Here is a 25,145-nt window from a genome sequence, read left to right as displayed (position 1 = left end):
AAAGGGGCAGAAATATTATCAATTCCAGCAATGTAGTGGTAACAAGGCAGCAGGTGTGTCAGACTGCTATAGACCGGCTGCTGCTTCCACACCTAGAGCCGCCATGTTTAGCTCCGTGCTTCTGCCAGACATAAGACTTTTCTGCTGGAGTTAGAATTATTATTATTATTATTAAACAGGATTTATAACATTAAAAAATAAAAAAATACACAATAAGACAATAAACTTTTCTTTTTACTGAACTAAATATCTGTTCTTTATGAGGAAGTACAAAACCTTTAAGTATCCCATTTCACGTGACCTATTTAATGTTACTCTTTACGGAAATCAGTCAGTAAGTAAACATAAACTGATACAATTCTAAACAGAAACAGGAAGGCATCACATGCAAATTTGTATCATATTACAGTGCTGTGGACAAAATATGTTTTGTTGCAGAAATATTCATTTATCACCATTAACCTCAAACTTATAATGAGCTGTTGTCAAGTCATTAAATTTCCCTTCACATCATACCATATGCCTCATATGTGACTTCATATGTTCTGCATATTCTGTGTTATTTTCTCAACATAGCCTTGCTGGTAAAATGAAATGAAAGCTGGGTAAAATATAAAGTTTCAATACAGATTTTTTTTTATTAAAAATTAATTAGAAACAGGGTTTCTTTCTCCAAATAGTCCTCTAGGAGTCAAAAGAAATAACACAGGCCCTGACTGCATCATGCACTTGACTTTTTGCCTTACAGGTGCCTCTTAAAGCACAAAGCTAAGATGTATAGGAGTCCCTGGATGTATTAGACTTAATTTACTAAACTTGAGATCATATTGCCCCCAAGGCTGAGATTCTTCCCTTGGTAATATATTGGTTATCACCTGCTAGAGAATTGCTGTCCACACCTTTGCATTTTGGCACAGACCGTGCTCAATGGTCTCTCATCAGGATGTAGCATGCTAATGTGATTGATAACAAAGAAAAAGTTACAAAGTAGTTTTTTATTATTTACATTTTTTTATAATTAATTAATTATAAAAAAAAACCTTTCAAAAAAAAATTGTTTTTTATAAGTAAAAACCCACAAATTTGGAAGTGAAAGAGGGAACTAAAAAAAAGCCTCCCCTTTTCTGTATTTAATGGGAATGTCATTAGGTCAACTTTTTACTTAATGCTGAACTCAAGCACTACCTTTAGACTTGCGCAGTACAGTAGTGCAGACACCATTCTTACATGAGGATTGTTGTGTTTATTCATTAAGGCTTATCATCACATATGTATGTTACTTGGAGCAGTGGTCCCCATCCGTTTGGAGCTCACGGACCACTTAATGCATGGACTATGGACCACGCATGCATGTATCACTCAAAGGGGAAGGAACTTCACCCATGAGTGACGTCATGATGCCAGAACCCGTCTACTCTCCCATCACAGGTCTCAGCCAGCAATGGGGGAGTGAGCAGGTTGTGTCCAGAGACACATCCTGCTCACCGCCCTGAGCCTGCGTTGTCTCCAGGAGACATGGTCCGCGGCTTCAGCTGGTGCGCCCCCTCAAGCAGGGTCCTTCACCTGACCTGCTGGTGGGTGCACCGGCCAGAGCGGCAGCCCACCTCTCAGACAGCTAGGGGTTAAGGACTCCTGACTTAGGGTACAGACATGCACCTATAAAGTCATTTGAATATTTTCATACTTCCTCCCAAGAGCTGATTCTTACATAGAACAAAAGTATTATGTGAGATATTATTAAACCAGTAAATGGTGAAAAAAAAATTCAAACTCAATTACAAAATGTGTAGTAAGTTAGAAAGGGGTAGAAGTCTGGGAGCCCCTAGGTACTTTTTAACAATAGTTAGTACACAATCAAAAACAACTCTCATATAGATAGTGACGCATTTCGCGGAGGATAAAACGCTTCTTTAGACCAAATGCAGCCAAATGCATCCAAAGTATTGATTTGCACTTTTTATACTTCTAAAACATGTCTAGAGCATTTGCATTGTGAAATGCTCCATGAAAAAGAAGCCACCAGTTGTGCATCTCAAATTGGTTGATGGTTAAGAGTAGCAGATCTGGAGGTTAGGATTGCATTAAAAACAGTATTTCTGAGTCTGAATATGGCTATGTGTGCTCACATACATGCGAAGAGGAATCCTCTTCCTTGCTATATGTAAGCCATATTCTGACACAGCTAGGCTGTTTTTAAAAGAAACCTAATGGCTGGATCTAACAATTTATAGTGTACAGCTGGTGACTTTTTTCATGCGGCAATCCACAATGCAATTGCTCCAGACATGTTTCAGGAGTTTACAAAGTGAAAAACACTATTATTATTACACAGTATTTATATAGCGCCATCATATTACGCAGCGCTGTACAAAGTCCATAGTCGTGTCACTAACTGTCCCTCAAAGGAGCTCACAATCTAATGTCCCTACTAAAGTCATATGTCAAAAATGTAGTCTAGGGTCAATTTTAGGGGGAAGCAAATTAACCTAACTGCATGTTTTTGGGATGTGGGAGGAAACCGGAGTACCCGGAGGAAACCCACGCAGACACAGGGAGAACCTGCAGACTCCATGCAGATAGTGTCCTGGCTGGGATTGAAACCTAGGACCTAGCGCTGCAAAGGCCATAGTGCTAAACCCTGAGACACCGAGCTCCCCTTGACTATTTGGCTTCATTTAGTTCAAAGAAGCAAATTTTTGTCTGCGAAACGCGTCATTATCTATATGAGAGTCATTTTTGATTGTGTACCAACTATTCATGTAATAGAGAACCCAGGATTCTTAGCCTTCTTCCCCTCTATTTGGGTGTCCCTTGTTAACCCAGCAGCCTGTATGCATATCTTTCAAACAATAATGTGTTTTTTTCACTGTCTAAATGTTAACAGCAAACATTACTTTAAAATCTTTTTTTACTTACTGTTTACATTTTGTAATAAAAGTTTTTTTCACCATGTACTAGTCTCACAATACCTCGCAGAGGTGACCTTTGTTCTATGTTTATTACGTATTTACAAGCAAGAAAGATTATGAGGCCAATATGATACTTACTAGCTTGATGCTAGCAGTGGTCTGAGTGAATTGCATAGAGAATTATAGAAACTCAATGTTGATATCACTGTGAATAAAATAAGATGATATGAAAACAAAAAGGAAATTATTTAAAGAATGCTGAATAAGGATGAGGGTTAAAAGAAGAACCAGGGAAAGCAAAAAGGCAGATATAATATTAGTTTTCATTTCTATTTTATATGGTTTTAAAGGTTTTTAAACCTAATAATAAATATTTACTCTGGCATGATGGTAAATGTACCCATGAAGTCATATTATACATTTTGTGTAGGGATAACTACCCCTGCAGGTTCCCCCTCTCTGTACTCCTCTCTACTGCTTTTTTTTTCTATTTGGAGTACAACCACTTATTGGGACCCCCATTATTTCCAAGGCAGACCAATGAAAATTGCTTTAAACTCTATGTATTTTACAATAAAATTTCAGTTATTTAAAACAGTAGGAGCAGTAGTAGATACATAAAAATGTGATCAATTGAAATATTTACAATAAGAGTTCTCTTTTGGAAATTTTGTTAATTTTTTGAAATATTCACTATTTGATGAACATATGAATAGAATAGTAAATGCAATGAAACAATAAACTGTTCTACAGTATTCACCTAATAATGCTTGAAGAATATCTGCACATGTCATGGTAATTACTAATTAGTAACTTGTAATTATTGGGGACAGTGGCAGGAAGGGCAGTAGCAGGGACATAAGAAGTGCCTCTTAAAAGCCAATATTTACTAAAAGACAATATGGCAACTGGCTGGCTTGACGAAATCAATAGGCAGTGTCAGCTCACCAAGAAGAATGGAATCCAAGGTGGTTTATTACAGACTCTCACGCCATGGTATATTTTCTGGGTTTGTGTTGGAGAAGAAAATAATTTTGTGTACAGCTAATTAGCTAATAGCTAATCCTAAAAAGCCAGGCTTGGAGGGACAGTATGGTGACTAGTGTATCTGGACTGATGGTAGAGACGGTAGAGTTTAGAAGAATGCCCCCCCCCCCCCCCCAGAAAAGGTGCCAAGTGCTTTAAGCGCCCTCTCCTGGAAAGTATGAGAAGCATGTACAATATGAACGTCATGCACAGTCCCACTCCATGCCTCTGTAGGGAAGCTATGAATGTTGGAGCCTTGCAAAGGTGGTTGTTCCTTATAGTTTCAGGTATTTTTGTTTTTAACCCTTACTGTTATTTTATACACCCAATTCAGACTTGTAATATTCTATCAGCAATACCTTATTCTATTTGCTTGACCACTGCAGACAAAACAGGGAAATATGCTTGCCACATATTGTATATTCAACATTGGGATATAGGGTATCTCTAAGCTGCACCCTTACCAAGATTATAATATGTCCCAACATAGCATTATCACAAAAAACCGAGTTAACACCAAAGCTTGTTAAAAGATTTTCTACATTCATGATCTGAGCACTAAAGTAAGTACTGGTCAGCTTAGTAACATTCAAGCTGAGGACAAGAGCCTAACCTGAAATTATTGGCCCCCCTTGCAAAACAATAAATGCCACCCTCTACCCCATGCAAATAATGGTTGAATGGGGTAGTCTCCTTTAAGAAATCCACTTAAAATACCAAGCCAAGTTCACACTAGATGGTAACCAAAAGGTCTCTCACTCCTGGTTTATCTTTACCAAATCCTCCCGGTGGTCATCTCTCTCTGAGGCTAACATACCCAACCCAGATCAGGCCTAATGTTTCTTTACTGAGCAGGGTTCAGGCAGGAGATGGATGAATGGTTCATTGACATTATATGGCTACTCGTGGAAGGGATGGGTAAAGTAAGCCCTAGCTAAAGTGCCTTTGTTTCTGTTGCCTTATGGGTTCCCTCAAAAGCCATGCAGACCACACCCTGGGTTCTGTGGTTCTTTTAACTTCCTGATATTAACCCTTCTTCTGACAGTTGGGGAACCTCTCCCCTGGAGGATTACAGAACCAGTCCGCATCTTCCATAGGCAGTGTCACACTCTCACTTTTTCACCAGGCCACACCAACGTTCTTCTGGCTCGGGACCCATTCATCTTCCTCTTTCCTTTTTGTGGCACTGACCAATTCAGGACAGGGGGACTGTGGAAGTTAAAGGAATGATAGATTTACCCCTGTGTGCATAATTATTCACACAGTCTAACAGGAAAGCAGAGGAAACTATGAAAATGGTGGTTAAAATGAATGCTTCATCACAAAAACACAGCAAAAATGTATTGTCTGCATTCCACCAAAGAAAAAATATATGAAGCAAATTAACTAAATTTAACCCCTAAAAGCTCTCTAGGAATAAGTATCCCTATTGTCATTGTATACTTTTTGAATATTGAACTTCACGTATAATATGTTTTATATGAAAACCTCCCTATCTCTTGATAGTGCTGCTCTGTGGTTTCAGCAATGTTTTTGCTGAAGTAAAAAGTCCAGTAAAAGTCCAGGGTGAATGTAAATGTCAGAATAACTATATTTCTAATACCATATGTGCTGGCAACAATTATAATATATTTTCTCTCCCATTGTACAAAGCGATTTCAGAGTAAGCCAGAGTAGGCGTTGCTGTTAGAAGTACTGAAATTTCTTTCCAAGATAAAAAAAAAAAAAACACAAAGACATCATGCAGAACCATTTTAATTAATAGATCACAGGCACATCAATGACAGAGTGTTAGTGACAATTATATCCTTGACAGTGGCAAGTGGCCCAGAAATTACACGCTGGTTTAATTAGAAGTGTAAAATTTATAAGGATTGTAGATCGTGTTGTAATACATGATAGTCTTGTGTCAGCTCTGATTTCATTTTTTCAACTTTATTCTTTATAAGCGAGTGTCCCTCCTATCTTGAAGATACGGCAATACACTAGAAGGTCAGACCCACTCAAGGCAGTTGAAATAGTGTGTGCCTGCACCAAACCCAACATAGGAAAAATGGCGGCTGCTCAGATCAGTTCATAGCTAGCAAATTAAAAGGTACCCTTAGGCAGGATACCACACAAAGCAATACAAATACTCCCCTTGTTTTTTACCTAATAACTTGAAGTTGAAGTAAGTTGCATACCTTACATTTACAATGTGTGTTTAAAACGTCCCCAATAGTTGAGCACGCAACCTCTTCCCCCAACCTGTCCCCTAATGGTTGTGGGAGTTTGGCTTGTTTGAAATCTTTAATCCCCTATAAAAAAAAACTACCCCCAGATGACCAAACTCTCACACAGGTGAATTAATACATTGGTCCCCTTACCCAAAGTTAGAAATAGCTATGCACATTTCTGTATCCAATCCGATGAAAATGCATTAATATTGGATCTGCTACATTTGACTGAATGTTCCTGATGACACATTTCCATGTTCATTTCTACAGGTGAAAAGTCATATAAAATTTATAGACCCCGAGATCCAACAGCAGTGAATTCAGATTTTTTGTTTTAAAAAAAATAATCCCAATTACTTTAAGTTTTTTGCCTTGTGTACATCATCAATGTGATTGACCACCATTCATATTTCAGATAAAAAAAATATTTCTCTCCTTATCCACCATTAGTATAAAAAATATTGCTAGGTTCCAACCTAAAGAATATGATTTATCCAAATTTAAATTATATACAAAGCTTTAAAGTTACTCCTGATACATTTAGAAAAAAAAACAAAAAAAAAAACAAGCAAATTAGTTGTTATGTTGTAAGCCGTTAAATGAAGCTTAAGAATACAAGCCGAAAGAGACAATATTTACTTGAGCTGTAAAGCAGTGAGCAGCATGCCATAAAATGCAACTTTATTGGTATAACTTTGCACCTTAAAACTTGCTGACCAGACACAAAGTCTAACAATAAAATGCAAGAAGCTGTCACCCAGACACTAAAATTCTCCTAGGAAAAACCAGGAATTTTACAGGCTATTAAAATTTGTTGTCTGAAGGCGTAAATTTCATTTTCATAGTTTTGCTGACTTCTTGCTGTATTAGGAGCTTTTATGAGTGATGAGCCTTTAAGGTAATTTTCTCTGGATGGTACAGCTTATATAGAGGAATCTATAGAAATATAAAATATGAGTGCACACAGGTTCATATTGCTACCACTTTTTCCCAAACGTAGCCTATGGGCTGAGGGTGAGTAGCCCAAAAAATACATCCAACAATCCTTCCATTAATTGCAAGACTTACATATGTAAGTAGACTGGAAAAAGGAACAAGTCTATCTAGTTTATTCAATGAAAAATAAATAAAAAAGAAATCGTAATAAAAAAAATGTAATAGAAAACATGTATTTTATTCAGAAATCAATTGGTCCAGAGGAAGGTGAAAAAACACATGGTCCAATTTATTCCCCCATCTCACGGTATATATAATATAACACCTATTTCAGATTAGTTTATGCATGGCAAAAAAGGACTTGGTACTGACTGAGGCTTGATCCTAGACTTGATTTCATACAAATGGAAAAGGGGATTTCCACCTTGTGTGCATTAAAAGCTCCTTTACATTATTCGAAATAAATATTGCAATGAGAATGCATTGCTGTATAATAAATTTGTATTTCTAAACAGAGTTTGTAAATATATAGCATTAAACAGTTTTCAAAGGTATAACTTAAAAAAAACATTACAATGGGCCTAGGAGTTCTGTTATTTTCGTTTGAAAAAAAAAAAAGGGGACACATATGAACCAATAAAACCAGGCTGCCCACTGGTGACCCATATCATTTTAAACCTGTATTCAAAGCATTATTTCAATCACAGAATAGATATTATTTCTGTTCACCTCTCCCATGTGCAGGGTGAACTGAATGTTTTTCAAGCACACAATCTACCTGTGATCACAGGAATATATGTATACTTAGTATTGTTGGAATTTATTTGTACAGTAACCAAAAGGAAATACTCCTCCTCGACAATCTATTCTCTACTAATCAATGCAAACAGAATGGGTGTGAGGAGAACACAATCAGTGCACCGGAATTCACCTGGCCCTTTTGTGTAGTTTTGATAAAAATAACTGTGCATGAAACATTCCCAACCCAATCCATGTTCTAACTATTCTTCTTTTAGAAATCATCTTGACTTTCATATCTAGTTTTGAAGAAAGGATGTTTGAGCAGTCCTTCACAACTGGAATACTGCTAAACTTTTTAACTGCTGAAATGATTTACAGAGATCAAGAATCCCATATGGGATGCAAAAGAGCACCTGTCATTTACACAGAAACATAATATGGTATGGAAGAGAATTATTCTATAAATATATTTTTTTATTTCTGTACTTTAGTTTTCAGTTTCTGTTGTCCCCCATTCAGTATACATAGTGCCATTTCATTTCAGGCTGTAAAAGTTAATTTAGTCAGGGTAATAACTGCAATGGACACCTAACTCACAACTTGAACCCCCTGTGACTGGTGTTTAATATCATAGGAGGCAGGATTTATTTTTGACGTTACAAAATGCACTAAAATATTGTTTACAGAAAAAATGACCATACCATGGAATACACAATTGATTGTTACAAAATGGCAGGTTTGAATTAAATGCTTTCAAACAAAACTGCATGTGATTCTTCAACAAGCCAGTGCAATGTTTGTTTTGCATTGCAAAGTACTAAAACCAGCAAGGACTGGAGCATCCATTGGCATGTAAATGTTACAGTTGCACTGTATATATACTATGCCTGCTTAGCCCTTTGAATTAATAATTCCAGCCCAATGAGCTCCCATCGAGTGTCATCTCCCAAGCATCTTTAGCCAAAGTACACCTATGAGGGCTCACTAGCCAAGCCATAGCTGGTAGCGAGTGGGCACATGCAATTGTACACAGTTTGGCCGATTTTAAACTTGCGGTTGAAAACTCTGTTAGCTGCTTCCAGCCACTTCTCTCTAACTACTATGCAGTCAGCCTCAGCATTTGACATAAACTTTGTCATGTAGTTGAGTGAAGTTGAGGTGTAGTTCTTCCTCCAGAGGTGAAAAAGCAACTGCACCTGTCGCTTTTAGGAACCACACCACAATCCACCACAACCGCAGTTGTACCTGCATGCAAACACATGATACCCATCCGCAAAGGAGCAGTTGGGAGCATCTGCAGTGGAATGCAGTGGTCAACCACAATTCTGAAATGTCCCATTATTTTTTTTTTATGTATTCAGTAAAACAGCATTAGAAATTTTGAATTATAGACACATGCTTTTATCTTAGTATTGTTGCATAAAATAAAATAGTTTCCTAAAAACAAAACAAAAAGAAAATATGCTGTAAAATAATAAAAATATAACCAGTCAATAGCCAGTCTAAATGTGTTGTATTCTAAATAATAGAAATAAGGGCCAAGTTTGCTGGTCCATGGGTTTGTATATACATTCACCACTTCCAAACTTTTAGAAGTCTGTAATGCCCGGCATTTCATGCCTGAGCTGTTCTACCTGACTTTGCTTCAACAAGAATCTCTAGTGGGCTGTGCTGACAGGTAGGTAAGGCATCATGGGACTACAATGGGAAGGTTTGAGCAGAAGGCTTCAAAGTATTCAGAATGCAGAAATCTTGATGAGGAAGGTTTCTTCCCCAGCTACTAAGGTCAAAGAAGGAAATGTCTTCCAACCGCCTCTATGCCAATGCCTGATTGCCAGATTGGCAAATCTTCAGACACACCAGCTACTACCATCCCAGCTGGTAGATTCAATCCCTTTCCATGAATTTATGGTATAGAGCTCCTATTGACACAATCCACTGTGCACCTTAGTAAGCTTTAAAAAGCCTGAAAGCCATTGTTTGGCCTGACGGTCATTCATAATTCTCCATCCATAAAACATAATTCTTGCAAACACATTGGAGGCTGTGCTGCCAGTTCTATATTTTTATGATAATAACACATAAAAGTATATTACATATGGGATACACAGACTTTTAAACGCTTTGCAGTGCACATTTCAAGACATTTGCCTGTCTCTAGTTGACCCTTATATTGTTCATCTTAATTCATACACAACAAATAAACACTTTTTTGTTAAACAAATTACTATCTGATGTTTAAAATTAGACCCGTAAATATATAAATTTTTTTTAAAATGCGGCATCAAACAACCTGCTTACATACTTTCCAGTAATTGTACACAGCAGAGTGCTTTTGTAGCATATATTTTTTGGAGAGGAAACTTTTCAAAGAATCTGTTGTGACTGCTGCTTCCACCAGCCAATTCAGGCCAATTATCGCTAAAAAAAAAATCAGGTGTCGCAGCCCAGACTCCAAAAAAAGTTTTTTTTTTACATTGGAATGCACCAGATTGGGGTGCTGCTGCGGTATTTAAGCCAAGCTAACTGTAAAAAAAAATTGTGCTGCCAGTGTAAGCCGAATCTGAGACTTTCCATGAAATCCACACTGTTCCATAACAACAGCATTAACACATCTCCAAGCATGTTATTTAAAGATTTGTGTATTTTCAATGTTGCCTTCCAAGCTGCAGAAAAAGGCCATCTCCCCACTGAATAGTATTTTTTCAAAGATATTTTTTAAACTATTATACGTTCCTCATAGCAGTAACCAGCTACCCATACTTTTTAAACATTAGTTTGCCTATTATATTTTTATTTTGGAGAAATCAATCAAGTCTGCTTCCGATAGGAGCCAATGGGGGATCAGTGTGAATGTTTTCAGAAAATGTCTAACAACATTAGACATTTGCCAAATGTGCAAAACTAAATGTGTGCAAGTTAGCTCATACCTACTGTTACCAATACACTCGCAGCTCCTTTGCTTAGCAGTAGCAGAATCCCTGGCCTCCCTTCAGTGTGCACCTTGTCCATCTCAGCATCCCCAACACACTGTGCCCAACTGAAGGGGATTATAGGAGAAGGTTCTGCAGCCAATGAGCAGATTAGTTCATGGTCATTATCCAGTCCATTTTTTGGCTGCTAGTCCTATTTACGTCTCTTTAATTCTAGGCACATGTTGCTGGATCTTCATCTTGTTATGTACAATTTGCTCTGCAATATTGTCATGCACAGAGAGATGGGACCATTAGGGGGCACTACCGCTTTCACGAAGGTGGTGTGAGCCCTGAGAAGGGCCAAGATGCGAGGTCTAAGCAGTAACCAGGTTTTTTCCAGAGCCTCTGATGGTGAGGATGTTGCGCTGCTGGGTACTGCCAGGTTGCGGTCCTTGGGCACACCAAGGTGGGCAATATGAAACACAGTACCAAATCACAACTCAGAAGAATAGTCGAGGAAGTCCGCAGTCGAGGCAGGAAGCAAGCAAGAGAAGTCAGGTCACACGCCGGGGGTCAATTGTCAGGGATCCGGGAGACAGACACCAGTGACACAGGGGCCACTGCGGGCACAGGGAACACAGAAGACACTGAAAGCAACAGGAGGCACAGGTGACTCGAGGATATCCACAGACAGACAGGAACACTGGAACAGCACAGGGAAGTTGGCTGGGAACCAACAGAATGGACAACAAGGGGTTAACACAGGAGCTGGACAGAGGAAACATTGATATAAGCACCAGGTCAACAGGAACTAGCTCAACAGAACTAGGGGCTCGGCACAATGGAGACATGTTGCACGAACGATGAGTGCTGTGTCTGAGCTAGCTAAATAGCCAGGGATGTTTAGGAGGCTGTTTCCTGATTGGCCAGCGAGTTGGACGATAAATCTTGAGAATTAAGCCACACCCAGAGTCAGAACTGCCCACATGTGCAGGAGAGAGATGCGCTTTAGAGGGTAAGAAGTAAGTGAGACAAATATTCTGCCCATTTGTCTGCTGGTCTCCCTGCAGAAAAGCAGATGAGAAGCCAATAGTTAAAGACCAGGAGACACTGCACCCCAGGTAATCCCGTACTACCTGCCAAGGGGCGTAGCACTAACATCTACTCACAAGAACGTTCCTAAATATGGAAAGGAACAATTTGCCAAACTCACTGTTCACATACAAAGCCTATCAATGGTTTCCAGATTCACATAGGCAACAAGAGTATATGAAATATAAAATGTATAGTTATAGGCACATGTTTGCAGGCTGTCTTTTACATTCTGTGATTCTAACCCCTATGTTCTGACCACTTCCCTCACTTACTTGGTTTTACCTGTTCCAAATTCTAATTCCAGTTTTTGTCTGCTCTGTAACCTAGTAGTAGAAGTTTGTATTATACCTTCTAAAGTCACATTTAATGTTGACAAATTGATGAACATTATTAATTCCCTGGGAGAGGATTCTTTAACTTTAACTCTTCAATAAATGTAACAGTGGGCTACTGCTTAGAAGGGCGTTGTTGAAAAGACAACATTAAATTCCTACAGTGAAGGGTCACTGGTAATCTCCTGTAATTTGTGACTTATTATTTAACTATGAATAATCATAAAATAATGACTCCTTTTTCTAAATTGTATTTTTTTTCTACGGACCCTAGTAAAAATATTTCCAGCTGTGTAAGCAGAAGGAAAACAAATTTCCAGCTTTTTTTTGGAAAGATCTGTTATTCTTTAAATTTTATATCCCCTCTAGTTGGTATTGATTCCACCAAGAATAAGGATTGATACTGGTATTATAAAAGAATGTATGGAAAGGTAAGTATGAGGATAAAGAGGGAAATAAAATCTATATCAGATCTTCAGGCAGGACTGCAATGTGGTCAACGTGGACTCAAGCAGCTGCCAGTGGATATGTGCTATTGCATGTAAACACACTCCATGGTAACCTTATGTGGAGGCTTAGCGTGTCACGTCATCGTGTTTTTTTAGAACACCAATAGGCTACGGTTCATTTCAAAGTAAGAATCAATAAGATTTTCCTTTACAAAAGCTGAAGGTTTAAAAAATTAATTCCTGACAGGTGTTCAGATATTATGGATTTTGTACTCGAAAGCTTAACTATATATATAAATCTATATGTAAAGAAAGGTAAATTTTGTTGCTGCTTTTTCTAACTCTTGTGTATGTATTTCATTTCAGCGTTATATGAACTTTAATCAAAGGATTAAGCCATCACAAAGCTTGCATCCTTTATGGCAATGGATATCACTTGAACTCCATACCTTCTGCATTATTCAATGGCTGACACAATACAAAATTCTATTATTTAAAGGTATAAAATATAATCTTGATTGTCCTCAATTTGGTTTGTTCAGCCTAACATAAAGGTAAAGTCAGAGAAATGCCACAAGAAATACCACTTTTTTATGGTTCTTTACTCATATTCAAAAACCTTACATTTACATTTCTTGGAAAGACATCATTGTCTGGTATGTTTGCTAATTCAAACAAAAAGGAAAAAGCCTAGAATTCAGATGGTCACAAATGGACCGAATGGACCAATGGACCGTAATGAATGTTGTCATGGATCCCAGAGGTACCTAGAAAATTAATGAACCAAAATAAACATCTTCATTGATCTCAAGCTCTCCGATGATGGAATGTAGGGTAATTTCAAGTAAGCTTCTTGGCACCTAAATACCAAGAATGTTCTTAACTCTTAAAGTTTTTGTATTTTTTAAAGAGGACCTGAGGCTGAAATATTATTAATATTATTATTATTATTATTAATGTTATTATTAATAATAACAACAATAATAATAATAAACAGAATTTATATGGCACCAACATATTACACAGCGCTGTATATTAAATAGGGGTTTCAAATGATAAACAGATACAGACAGTGACACAGAAGGAGGATAGGACCCTGCCCAGAAGAGCTTACAATCTAGGAGGTGGGGGAAGAATCACATCATAGGAGGATTGTATGCCATGTCCAGAAAAGGCAAGCAGAGGGCAAAAGAACTAGTCACTATTATTGCCTGTAGGGTCTTCATTGCTGATCTTTTCCCCATCAATGACTTACTCTGTCTTGTTCTACACTGAGTCCCTGGGCCTGATTTGTTGAAGCTCTCCAAGACTCGAGAAGATACACTTTCATCAGTGAAACTAGGTGATCCAGCAAACTTGAAATGGATTTGCTCCAGGATTGAAAACATTTGTTAACAAATAGAAACTGACTTTTAGGAAATCGATTCCAGGTTTGCTGGATCACCCAGTGTATCTTCATTAGTCCCAGAGAGCTTTATTAAATTAGGCCCTCTGTGTGGGATTGGTTATTTGGATAGCACAGAAGACTTCCAGGTGTCAGAGCTGCCCAATAACTGGTGATTTATTTCATTTATTATGGACAATCTTAGCAACAACATATTTTGGTGGTTCATATTTAATTTTAGATTTTTTTTTTTATTGTTTCGTGGCTTAAGTACAGCAATTTAATTCTATACTACTAATTTCAGTTTGAAAAAAACATATACAAAATGAAGAAAGTGCAGACAGGTGTTTTACTACAAGATATAAAAGACTACAGATGACAGAGTTTGAAAAAAAAAGATCAGCAGTAGGATCATTTAAATAGCCAGACAAGGCTCATATTTAGGAGGCAAGGGCATATCTGAAGCCTAACTACAAATATTGAGATACTGCAGATGATACAACATTGTCAAAATGGCCAGCCACTGCCCAGCCACTTCTTCCTTTTATTTTCCTTTCATCTACGGAGATAGAAGTGGAAGTGAATGTAAACATTATAAATTTAACAGGGACCACAGATCTGGAACCTGCAGGATTAGCCTACAACTTATCATAATGGCAAAACTAAATCATTAGACTTCAGATACAGCTTCCCCTCCAGCAAGCAACACAGTAGTGCCATAGAAGTTCTGACCCTGCTGAAGGTACACTCACATAATTGGAAATGCATTGCTATTCTTTAAAAAGCAACATAAGGCAACTAATACAATTTCCAAGTCCTGCTTAGACACAATTTGCATCTTAAAATATTTTCAATCAAATCTTTACTTTACGAGTTCAGGTCAGTTTAAAGCTGTTGCTGTCTTTGTGAGATTTCTTTTCACATTTTTTTGAACATCAATTCAAACCAAGAAACATTTTTGATGGTTACCAGCTTCAGAAGTCCAAGTGAAGCTCTAGCCATTGGTAAAATGTCATGTCAGGAATGCAGAAAGAATAAAGGATGAAAAATCCCTTTAAAGTACAGATTTTTCAGAAAACCTGTGACTGGTGTATTTATGCCTTGGGAAAACTTAGAAAGGGTCTTGTTTAACTTACTGAGCATAATACCACAGAAGGCTTAGAAATACTTTTTAAAGTAAAGTGAAATAAGATGTGGTTACATGATATGTCATTTGGTAAAAGCATTTGAGGTTAACAGGCTAATATATTTTAAATACTTTAACTTATTTATATAATATTGGCCAATTTTTGTGATTTGCATGATAATCTCAGGACACTGCAAACAAATGACCCATCATGAACATATACATCTTTATCATTATATATTTTTACGAAAGCTGTCCTATATGGTGGATAGATTATATGAAATAAAATAAAATAGTTTGCAAAAATAGTTAAATGTACTTATAGATTATAAACATTTCCTAAAAAAAAAAAAAAAAAATCTTTAAAGAGTGCAAGATTAGAGGTTTACACTTATATCCAGTTAATAATGAGGGTGTTCATGATCGCATGTTTCATATATAACACATTAAACAATGCAGCAGAAGGGCTGAAACTGAATTGCAATTAGGCAGATCTGGAAGCTCTAGTTGTGATTTTAGTAAGAAGTATCTTTAGTAAGAAGATAAAATATTCAGCGGGTAAATTGTTTAATACTACACTTTTGTTTCTCCATACTTACCTAAAGTTGAAAGACCATCCAGGAGAATTCACCAATTCATCTACCTTGAACTTCATGAAGTTCATTTTCTGCAGAATTTGAATCCCCAAAGCTCATCTTCGGCACAAGTATTTGCAATTGTCTACCATTTACCGCCCATTACTGCTCCCAGGCACCTAGAAGTTGCCTAAAGGTGCCCAGAAGTGGTAAACGACACAATTTAAAAAAACTGGTCTGAGTTTGGTCTAATACTTCCTGAATCATTCACTCAGAATAAAAATACAGCTCAGGTGTTCAGATATTCCCTACACAATTGGTTATGCAATTACCTGCTTGTTCAGGTGTGTTACTGAAACCAAATGATCTGCTTCCCATTCAGGCAATCACCATTCTTTAAAAAGAGTTCAGCAATGGCAGCTTCCATAATCTCATAATGATAAGTCTGCAATAAAAAAATATTCAACAAAGTGGATCTATATTGAAAAAAACTGTAAAACAGTGTATGGGAGGAATATATTGTGCGTCTAATCATGACAATAGGTGCAAATCTTATCTGTATATATTCTTGTCTTGTATTTGAAACAAGCAATCAACACACACAGAATGAGGACATGCATCAGTTTCACATGTGTGTGATTACATAATAAAATGATACCATATACACATTTTGCAAAAATATCACCTAAAAATGATTTCCTTGATTTCTGTAATCACCTTTTTTTGTGTACACTGCCTACAAAACACATGAGAATGGTATACTATATTGTATAGGTATACTGTGCATATTTGTACATAATGCCAAGTGCTTCTGGACACGCTACCCCCATTTCCACTTTAAATAAAGTAAGAGCAAACTGGTATATGGCCAGTGAGTGGATTTTGCATTATTTGCTCATCTCTAGCTGTGAGCATAAACATCTTTTGTGAGTATTAATGGACAAGCCTTGCTTTATAAGTCACTCTGAACTAGAGGGCACCCTATCTGTGAACAAACTGGAGCTCTAAGTTTCAACCCACAAGCTTGGGCTTGATTAAACAGACCTCGGGTTGATTCCAAGCCAGCCTAAATCCTTCTTTATTGCTCTTTAAACCACATCTAAACCTAAGTGTGTGGTACATAATTTTCAGCCATTTGAGTTGCTTGCAACATCCATTCCTGGGTTCCCAGGACATATTTGTGGCCAGAAAATGTACATAATTCTGAAACACCTCACTGCAGAATTAATGGAACTCACAGGCAGTTATTATGCATGTGTCTAAATTTTAAAATAAAAATGAAAAAGTAGAAAATGCAGTATAACAAAACTTCAAACTTCAGTCAACTAATAATGTAATATTAGAAATTAATTAATGAAATAGAAAAAAAATAATAGCAAAAACATTTGTATTATTAAAACATATATACAAAATCATTTTATTTTTATTTTATTTAATGGTAATCAAAATGTATTGTTCATTTATGTTTTTACACTTACACTACTTATTTTAATTAAAAATGTATATTTTACTTGTACACTAGAAATTCTTTTACAATATTACAACTTTGACAATTGTAAAATTTAATTATACCTGTCACCATATTAATATAATGATAAAAGTTAGGTACAGAAAAGGTAAAGAGTACAAAAATGATATGCAGCTTGGTGGCTAAGTAAGAAGAATAACAGTATATATAATAAACTGGTAGAAGAATTAGTTATGAACAATTTGGTTTGATAACTAGGCAGATCACTGAACTGAAAATTTTTGATTCTCCTAAATATATACAGATGTGCCCAGTCTTCAGAAAATCATAAAATTCATGAAGCATAATTGCCATATTGCCAGAATTCCCAAATGGTGTTATTCTCTGCTGATAAGACAATCTAGTTGCAGATATCCAGGAGAATAAAAATCAAGAATCCACAATTAAATATTTTGAACTTTTTTTCTAACTAAAATTAGCACAAATCAGTTAATCAACGGGCAAAATTTGATTTTATCTGTTCAAATACTGTCCTGAGACAGTTTATCAGTTGGTTGACATACTGCTAGGTAAATCAAAAACTAAAGACCCTAAGGTCACCCTATTGAATGTGGAACCTGAGCATTGTACTCACGCCTAGTTTTGTCCACTCTGTTACATTTTTATTGAGTAAGTAATATTTAATAAGTTAATAAGTATTCGCCAGCAAATGGAGTTCAGGCATACCTTCAGTTTCACAATGTAGGAAGTCTTGATGTCTTAATAATGAAAAATTGGCAGCTACACTGAATGCCTTTACTACTCGGTCGGTTTTGTCCACTTAGTTTTATTTTATCAGCAGTGAGTTTGGTCTCAGACCTAGAATAAAGGGACAAGTTTATTATGGTTGTCCTGTAGGCCATCCCCCCCCCCCCCCCCGTTGCATCCCCCTCTTTCCTCAAGCTTATCCCTCTCTTGCTCTCCTTGCTCTCCTGCCCACTTCTTTGCTAAATGTACCTTAAACCCTCAACATATACTTTGATATAAATGTTTTTCTTTTTATTGTATTATATCCTTCTTTCCTTCCCTGTCTTGATTGATGTACAGGTTGACAATCGAAAATTCGGCCATCGATAATCCGGGTCCTTCAGTTTCGCGGCATATATTTTGGATCGCATTTTCAATACAGGGACAGCAGTACACTGTTTTGCCACTGATGTTTTGATGGCGCTGTTCTGCAGAAACAGCTGTTAGGTCTGCTTGCTACACTAAATACACATTGAGACGTCCCTGCTGCCTGCTCCCTGGAAATGTGCCAGATGTCCGCGGGTGCTGCGAGAGGAAGGCTGCCTGTGTGTGGAGGTGGGTATAAGAAAAAATCTGTAATTTTTGAAAATCAGGCACTCCTCAGGTCCAGAGGTTGCCGGATTTTTGATTGTCAACCTGTATATGTATAGATAACTCAATTTCTTAGTAATACCATTGTGAAACTCCATGTGGGGTGACACATGGAAAAAATTACTTTTGTGGTCTTTTTGTTATAGGATTTTTGTGCACCTGCTTTGACACAATGCCACGTGTCTGCAAGAAACCAATTCAAAACATATTATGTAGGCATAATCACTGTTGGTTATTAATCATTTGTCTCTTACTTCATACAGTACGTGGCTATTAATATTGGGGGCTTAGACATACCAGGATATCTCTCCATCGTGGCCCACGTTATTTAATCTTTTACACTTACTTTTTACATGGTAAAGGTGAACACATTCTCAGTCTGATTCTCAAATTCTCTACAATACCTCACCTTTTGCCTTTGATTGACCCTTGCTAGTTTTTAGGAAAATCAAGCTTGATTCATCCCAATGATCCAACCAGTCATCAATATCCAGTATACCATCATTATTTATCTCTTATAACCTTAAGGCACATTCAATTGTTACCTAAACAGGTAATATTTCCCTTGATGGTTGTGATAATTCCTTGGTCAACGTTCTCTCTTTCAAAAGGCCCTACACTGGGAAAATATTATTATGAGTTTACCAATTAATATTATTTTGTATTTATATGGCGCCAACATATTATGCAGCGCTTTACAAAGCCCATAGTCATATCACTAACTATCCTTCAAAGGGGCTCACAACCTTATGTCCCTATCATAGTCATATGTCATTATCACAGTCTAAGGTCAATTTGGGGTGAGGCCAATTAACCTAACTACATGTTTTTAGTATGTGGGAGGAATCTGGAGTACCCGGAAGAAACACACATAAACACGGGGAGAACCTGCAAACTCCATGCAGATAGTGTCCTGGATGAATTTCGACCTCTGCAAAATCAATTTACATAATCTCTCAGGGATAGCTCATCTTTAATTCTGACAAGTCAAACAGAAACTTTTTCACTCAAAAACTTTGCTTTTACTTTCTAAAAGGTTTCTTTGGTCTTTGGTGTCTTTGGTTTCCCTTAAATATTAGCAAATATAGCCACCACATACAGTACATTCGCAGTAGGCTGTGCATAGCGGAAGGATATAACTATGTACCATCATGTTGTGACAACAGACCACACATTTATGAAGATCCCTTTTCTAGCTAAAGGCTATTCCTATACTTTTTCAATGCACCCTGACTAGCAACACAAGAAAAATGAGCATTTTTGTTTTCTCAGCAGTAGCCATGATTCACCTATGACTTTGCCCCCAGTGGTATCATTGTAAATGTCAAGCCTAATACAAAGTCTAGTAACAATTTAATTATACTTCTATAGTTGGTAGAGCTGGAACAGGCCTCGGGCTAAGTAAAGTGATACTGAGACTTTTTATATACTCTTACGGACAGTAATAAATGGAAAGGGAGAAGACATTTTGGTGGTACAGACACATTAACATTCATGCTTTATGTTACACTGCTGTGTATTATTTAACAGTGGTGGGTTTTTTTTATTTTTGCATTTTTTACTGATTTAAAAACACTAGCAAAGAGAAAATGTAACAAATCATTGTAGGCATAGCCTATGGAAAGTTATTTTGACATTTGTTTCATAATTATGTTAACCAATGGTAACGATAATGTTTTGAATGCATATGGCATCACATTTTATACAAAATAATACAATTTCAAAGGGTTCAACAATTAAAAATATTCTTCACTTTTTTTAAGAAAAAAAATACTCTTTACATCAGTTATATACATTACATACATTTTGTAAACTGTAAAATTTTGTAAGGAACTTTTATTGCAGCCATTTACATGTCCATGCTTTGGTGATGGTAATACTGGGGTAAATTTACTAACAGATATAGGCATTTACCAGTGCACAAACAAGCCAATCATATCCTTACAATACATCTTTGAGTTTTGTAATTGTCTGTTTTTATTGGTTGCTAATAAAAAATAAATAAAAAAAAAAAAAAAACAATACATCTAGGATACAAAAAAAAATTTGGACAACTGGGAGGGTCTGGTTGCTATATTTACATTTAGCCCACTGCTGTAATAACTGAAAAATTACTGTAAAATGTAATAAACCAGTTTCCATTTTTTATAACATTTTTTATTTATTTTATAAACATTTTAAGACATACATAATACAAAACACCATTTGGAATAAATACAGAATAAAGAAAAAAAAACAAATCCAAAAAACATTCAAAAATATTAATATAATTAAAAAAAAGGAAAACCAATTGTGGCTACATATGCAATTATTACAGATGAATAAAACTATTTCTGGCTAAATCATACAATATAACATACAGTTTCCATTTTTTTAACGTAGCTGGCTGCAGATGAAAGTGAGAAGCCAATTTTATTAAAATAAATTACAAGTATGTTTATAAAGCGATTATATGTGTCATGGGTTGTCCAACTCCAATCATTGAAGGCCAGGATCCAAACCATATTGGTATGTCTCTAACAGTAATAAATTTAGTTAAAAATTAAAAGTTATTTAGATGAAAATCTTGGGCAGAAGGAAGTCCTTGAGAACTGGAGTACTTCTCAAGAAGTAGTGACTGGTAACCCCCACAAAGTAATTTAGGGATCTAATGTACAAGTAGAATATATAAAGTCCTTGAGAACTAGAGATCAACAGCCCAATTTTAAGTTGATCAAAGATTGAAATGTCCTTTAATACGTGATTTTCTATATGAAGGAATTTAGAACATATGATGCTCATTTATATACATATGCAATTATATCCTTCCCATTCATTTTAATGCCTTACTACAATTTATTTAAGACAATTATACTGTGGAAATTAGCACATCAGTCTGTGCATGACAATGCAATGCTTTGAGTCGTCTCTTTGTAGGAGCAAGGTCCTGAATGTCAGTAAAATCAAAAGCCTAGCTGTATGAATTTGTTAAATTATATATTCCCCATGGATTGCATATTATTACATGGCCTCATGGCAGACAAAAGATTATCTAAAATAAAATAGTGGGTGTATATGATGGACAAGAGGAAACTTACCATAAAATCTGATCATTAATTTAAAGAAAACAAACTCCCATGTGTTTGGCAAACTCCCATGTGTGATTGACGCAGTTAGTGGTACTCCATACATTACCTTTGTGTGATTAATGAATCAGACACCCTATCAACTTTGGTTTATTGTTCATACTTCCCACCTGTATGTGCAGGGATCAAAATTTATCCAATTTTGTTTAAAAATTATAGCAATCAAAACTAAACAATGCCAATGTGTGCAGGCATACAGAATGGGTTATGATTTGGGTATTAAAACAGCTTTAAATACTCTGCAACAAGATGCACGGTAACTAACTGGTGAGCATTTTTTATATGTGGGTTTGGTTTAAATTCTATCAAATAGGCTAACCACACAGATCCACTATGTTCTCACCCTGTTTTAGTGAAGTGTGGAAAAAGCCAGGGGTATTATTAGAAATCACAGAGCCCTATAGAATAGCTGCAGGTGGTCTATAATACAGAGAAAGGTGGGCAGCATTTATTGAACGCCTAATTACAACTCATTTCCATCACTAACCTTTAGATCCCCCCTTTAAGTCATTGGCCACTGTAATTGAAAACCTAAAGGTTGCACCTATGCTATCATAATGAATCATGTCCCCAATATCGACAGGTACAGGAACAGGGTTCACAGAGACTCCATGGAAGCAACTGTTATACCCAGCCTAATCTGTGTACCAAAAGAAAAGAGAAAAGTACTCCATGCTTCTACTTAGGTTCTGAGCTAATATTAAAAACAATCATCCTCTGCTACAAGGGAACAAAAAAATACAAAATTTTTCCAGATATAATGTCCTCTCCATTGGTCCCATACAAGTCGCCTGGACTGTTATAGTGCAGCTGTGCCACTAATTGGAACAAAGGATTTTGATTTTTTTGAGGAACTGAAATAATGCCTCACCAAGGGTTAGAACATCTGTCAAAATTCACAGTGTTTGACAGCGGACTTAAGCTGGGTACACAGTGTTTGACAGCGGACACAATTGCTGGGTGCAATTATTGTCATTGGAAAGGATCTTTCATGATCCTTTCCAATGACTAAGCACTGCACAATGCATGAACGAGTGCTGTACAGCACCGTTCTGCTCTATGGAGACGGGAGGGGGGGAGCGATGGAGCAGCACCCTGCTGTGCCCTCCCCAGTTCCCTTTGCATTAGGATCATTCTTCGTCCATCGTTCGTTGACCCGCCAGGACGGTTGTTCAGACGATGGACGGCGGGTGCGGTACACACGCCAGATTCTCGTTCGATATGGGCCCTGAACCGATTATTGGGCGAGAACCATTGGACGTGTGTACGTAGCTTTAGTTCTGGTCCCAAACCCAAGTGAACGGGAGCGCTTGGGACCCTTATTTTGCACCTGGTTGTGGCCTCAGCACATTGCACGTGGTTTTCAAAAACAACGTTGCTTCTGCCTGCAGGGTTGTAGCCTGAAAATCTTTTTGTGTGCAGTATGCTTTACCTGTTTCTGCCTAACAGCAGCAGCTGTTGTGCTCCCTCAAGCTGTCTACTGCACAATTTTACATCGCAAGTCTGAAAGGGTCCAAGGTGTTCTAAGTGAAACAGCATGTGAATTCTAGACAAGCTAAATCACAATAGAAACTCACAGCACAAGATAAACACTCTAGTTCTGTTTTACTAACATATGATGTACAGAGAGGGAAGGGGAATTTCAGCAACATGATTCTGGGTCAGATTTACAAAAATGGAAAATGAACTAAATAAGATGTGTACTGGTTGGGTGGGGTCCTTTTCTAACCACAGAAGAGCCATGGGAGATGACTCCACTCAGGTCAGCCTGAAGGGCATTAGCATGAACAGACATGAGCTCAATACCCTACAGAACACAAGGGATCTCTTCTCCTAACTCCTTTTTGGTAGTCAACCCCCCCTCCATACAAGAATAAAAATAGTATAACAAAGTAGCATAGAGTTTAATAGCATTTTTAACCACGATCTTTCAAAATTCTGCAAAATTAAGCATATCTGGAAATGAAGGAGCCTATTTATAAATTGATGATCTAATAACAGGCTGACTCTTCATTCTTGACTTTTTAAAATTAGATAATCACATTTATAACACTGGGTTCATAAAAGGGTAATGAGACTTTTTACTATGGTAATCAGCCATGATGTGTTTAACCTAAAGTAATGATCTATAGCTCTATACACATGGACTAATGGATCACCAATAGCAAGCATGGGAAAAGTAGCAGATTTCATCCTACTGACCTGCATATGTGGTTGCATATCCCTATTTAGAGTGCCAATCAGTGAAAAAGGGAAATTAGGGTCTTTAAAACAAATGCCACTGATCTCCATTGTGCCCCATGGTCTTCTCCACTAACATTAACAAGTGTGCCTGAACTACCTAATGTACCAATACAAAGGAAAAGTAACAATTGTTTACTAACTTATCGCTGTCAATCATTCATAAATATGCAAAACTGGTGAATTGATCAACACTTTTGTAAATATTGCAATCTGAAAAGTGCTATTATTATATAAACTAGAATGCCACTTTTCTAGTGATTCACCCAGATTGCCCTTTAAGTATCACTGTCACTCCTGGTAGAAGGAACTCCAAGAAGAACTCACAAAGTGAGCCTAGTTGTCAGCTTCTAAAGCAAAACTAAACCAAAATTTTGTAACCAGGTAGGTCCTATTTTGAATGATATACCTTGGCAATGTCCCTTCTGCAATAAAATAACCTTACCTGCCTGATCACAACTTTTTTAATTGCACTCACGTGTCTTCTTCCCCCGGGCTCCACAATCTTCATTCAGTCTTTTCTCTGGAGTTGGGTCTTCAGCCATTGTGATTGGCTGGGTTGGGATGACATAACTCCCACAAAGGTGCACAATCAGTCCCAACAGCTGTAGAGGAAGTTTGAATGCGCTATGGTTCCCGACATCCTACCCGGAGCTTTGCATGCACAGTGCAGCAATTTTTGACAGCGATCGGGCAAGTAAGCAGAAGGGTCATACCCTGTGCAATAAAGACCTGCCAGATTGTTCATTTTCTTTAGTTTACTCACTAAAGCACAGACATTTCTCCCCTGCTCATGCGGGCAGTTCCGATGCTGGGCGTGCCTGTTTCCAAGCTTTATCAACTGCATCTATGCCGCTGGCCAATCAGAAAATAGCCTCTTAACCAGCCCTGGCTATTTAGCTAGCTCTCAGACTCCATTTTGTGTGCGTGCAACAAGTCTTACAAGTGCCGAGCTCCCCAGTTCTGTGAACTAGTTCCTGTACACCTGTTGCTTAATCCAGTGTTTCCTATGTCCAGCTCCCGTGTTAACCCTTCGTTGTCCAGTTTGTTGGTTCCCAGCCAACTTCCCTGTGCTGTTCCTGTCTGCCTGTGAATATCACTGCATCACCTGTACCCGTACCTGCTGTTTCCAGTGTCTCCTGTGTTCCCTGTGCCCGCAGTGGCCCCTGTGTCACTGGTGTCTGTCTCCTAGATCCCTGGCTATTGACCCCTGGCATGTGACCTGACCTC

The sequence above is a fragment of the Pyxicephalus adspersus genome, chromosome 2 (assembly GCF_032062135.1).
Source record: "Pyxicephalus adspersus chromosome 2, UCB_Pads_2.0, whole genome shotgun sequence".
In the NCBI taxonomy this organism is placed as follows: Eukaryota; Metazoa; Chordata; class Amphibia; order Anura; family Pyxicephalidae; genus Pyxicephalus; species Pyxicephalus adspersus.
This window is presented reverse-complemented; position numbering follows the sequence as displayed.